This window comes from Papaver somniferum, unplaced genomic scaffold, assembly GCF_003573695.1.
Source record: "Papaver somniferum cultivar HN1 unplaced genomic scaffold, ASM357369v1 unplaced-scaffold_16, whole genome shotgun sequence".
Lineage (NCBI taxonomy): Eukaryota > Viridiplantae > Streptophyta > Magnoliopsida > Ranunculales > Papaveraceae > Papaver > Papaver somniferum.
In genome coordinates, this window is record NW_020625486.1 from 3,860,314 (window position 1) to 3,863,751 (window position 3,438).

Below are 3,438 nucleotides of genomic sequence, written 5' to 3' on the forward strand. Positions count from 1 at the left end.
ACCTCTCAACACTAAGAGGAAGGATGTGTTGAGGAAGCATGCCTTGCAACACAGTAGTGGTGTTGAGGAATTTGCACGTCTCAACACCAAGAGGAAAATGTGTTGGGGAAGATTGCCTAGAAACACAGTAGTGGTGTTGAGGAATTTGCACGTCTCAACACCAAGAGGAAAATATGTTGAGGAAGCATGCCTAGCAACACAGTGGTGGTGTTGAGGAATTTGCACGTCTCAACACCAAGAGGAAAGTGTGTTGAGGAAGCTTTCCTAGCAACACAGTAGTGGTTTTGAGGAATTTGCACGTCTCAACAAAAAGAGGAAGAATGTGTTGAGGAAACTTGCCTAGCAACACAGTAGTGGTGTTGAGGAATTTGCACGTCTCAACACCGATAGGAAGAATGTGTTGAGGAAACATGCCTAGCAACACAGTAGTTGTGTTGAGGAATTTGCACGTCTCAACACCAAGAGGAAAATATGTTGAGGAAGCTTTCCTAACATTACAGTGGTGGTGTTGAGGAATTTGCACGTCTCAACACCAAGAGGAAGAATGTGTTGAGGAAGCATGCCTAGCAACACCGTAATGAGTGTTGAGGAATTTAGACCTCTCAACACTAAGAGGAAGGATGTGTTGAGGAAACATGCCTAGCAACACAGTAGTGGTGTTGAGGAATTTGCACGTCTCAACACCAGGAGGAAAATGTGTTGAGAAAGCATGCCTAGCAACACAGTAGTGGTGTTGAGGAATTTGCACGTCTTAACACCAAGAGGAAGAATGTGTTGAGGAAGCATGCCTAGCAACACAGTAGTTGTGTTGAGTAATTTGCACGTCTTAACACCAAGAGGAAGAATGTGTTGAGGAAGCATGCCTAGCAACACAGTAGTTGTGTTGAGTAATTTGCACGTCTCAACACCGAGAGGAAAATATGTTGAGGAAGCATGCCTAGCAATACAGTGGTCGTGTTGAGGAATTTGCACGTCTCAACACCAAGAGGAAAGTGTGTTCACTACGGGAAAAATGTACATCTACAACTGGAGATTTACAACTCTTCGCTAAACATCGTAGAAAGTCCTACGTTTTACAACTAGTTTCAAAGGAAGAGTTGTCGTATATCATCACTGCCAACTCTTAGGAAACAAGGGGTTGCGCTAAGAAAACAAACGACAACTCCTTAAGCAAAAGAGTTGTGACGACATTTAGCTATAACAACTTTGTTCCGTAAAAGTAGTGACTAAGCCTATCACAATTTTCACAAGAGTTGTTGAAGAACACCGAAATATGATGATGAAAAATAGTGTTAGAGGGGAGATTCGAACATGAACCCACTGCATGGAAATCTAGCTCATCAACCATCCTTACAGTTCACAAGTTTTGTTTTTTTTTCTTTTTTTTTAATAAAAACGTATAACAACACTTTATAAGTGTTGTTGAAGTAAAAATATAGAATGTTGGAAAAAATGAGGTTAGAGGGGAGATTCGAACATGAATCTACTACATGGAAGTCTAGATCATCAACCATCCTTACCATTCACAAGTTTTGGCTTTTTTTTTAATACATCACCTTCCACAACTCTTAAGAAAAGTCGTCGTAAGGATACGACAAATTTTTCTCACTTCTGCAGAATTTTTCTTACTTCTGCAAAAAAATTCTCACTTCTGCAAAAAAAAAGGGTTAAATCACTAACTTAGGGTTATTGAGATTGGGTAGAAATATCCGAAAATTTTTCCAGGACCAAATTTGTGAACCCGGAAGTTCGAAGTTATTGAGAAAATGGTTTGATTCATCGTTTTTGCGAACTTTCAGACTTATATAGTAGTCCGCTCTTGACCAGGTTTCGATCTCGGAGGCATTTTCTTTCTCGAAGTTGACGAATTTGTATGTGTTAAGGTTTCTGAGAATATTCCTATGGAATCTTACCCGTGAATGGTTGGATTCATCGTTTTTGCGAACTGTCAGACTTATATAGTAGTCCGCTCCTGGTCAGGTTTCCATCTCGGAGCCAGTTTCTTTCTCGAAGTTGACGATTTTGTGTGTGTTTAAGGTTTCTGAGAATATTCCTATGGAATCTTACCCGTGAATGGTTGGATTCATCGTTTTTGTGAACTTTCAGACTTCTTGGTTCATAGTTTGTAAGTCGTTATACCGAACTTGAAGTTTGAATCGACATTGAGCTTCATATTCATCATTTTTGATGATGTATCATGCTAAGTTTGAAGTCAGAACCCTCTCAGAGCTTCGTGGTTCATAGATTATATGCCATTATACCAAGTTTGAAGTTCGAATCGACATTGAGCTTCATATTTATCGATTTTGATGGATTCATCGTTCTTACCAAGTTTCCGACTTATAGTAGTCTACTCACGGCCAGGTTTCGGTATGGGTGCCAGGGTACGCATACAATATGCCAGAATAGGGTTTGTTTAAGTTTTTGGGGAATATTCTGAAGGAATCTTACTTGTAAATGGATGGATTCACCGTTCTTACGAATTTTCCGACTTATAGTGGTCCACTCACGGCCAGGTTTCGATCTCGGAGCCAGGGTATGCATAAAATATGCCAGAATAGGGTTTCTTTAAGGTTTAGGGAAATATTCCAGAGGAATCTTACCTGTAAATGGATGGATTCATCGTTCTTACGAAGTTTCCAACTTATAATAGTCCACTCACGGCCCGGTTACGATCTCAGAGCTACAGTATGCATACAATATGCCAGAATAGGGTTTGTTTAAGGTTTCGGGGAATACTCCAAATGAATCTTACCTGTAAATGGATGGATTCATCATTCTTACGAAGTTCCCGACTTATAATAGTCCACTCACGACCAGGTTACAATCTCGGGCTAGGGTATGCATACAATATGCCAGAATAAGGTTTGTTTAAGGTTTCCGGGAATACTCCAAATGAATCTTACCTGTAAATGGATGGATTCATCGTTCTTACGAAGTTCCCGACTTATAGTAGTCCACTCACGACCAGGTTACGATTTCGGGGCCAGGGTATGCATACAATATGCCAGAATAGGATTTTTTTAAGTTTTCGGGGAATACTCTAAATGAATCTTACCTGTAAATGGATGGATTCATCGTTCTTACGAAGTTGTCGATTTGTAGTAGTCAACTCCCGACCAGGTTTCGATCTCGGAGCCATTTTTTTCTCTCAAAGTTACCAGAAAAGGGTTTTTTTAAGGTTTCAGAGAATATTCCATGGAATCTTACCTATGAATTCTGGTTAGATTCATCGTTCTTACGAAGTTTCCGACTTATAGTAGTCAAGGTTTCGAGCTTGGAGCCACTTTCTTTCTCGAAGTCACCAGAAAAAGGTTTGTGTTAAGGTTTCAGAGAATATTCCATGGAATCCTACCTATGAATATTGGTTAGGTTCATCGTTCTTACGAATTTTCCGACTAGTTTGAAGTATGAACCCTCACGAATCTTCTTGGTTCA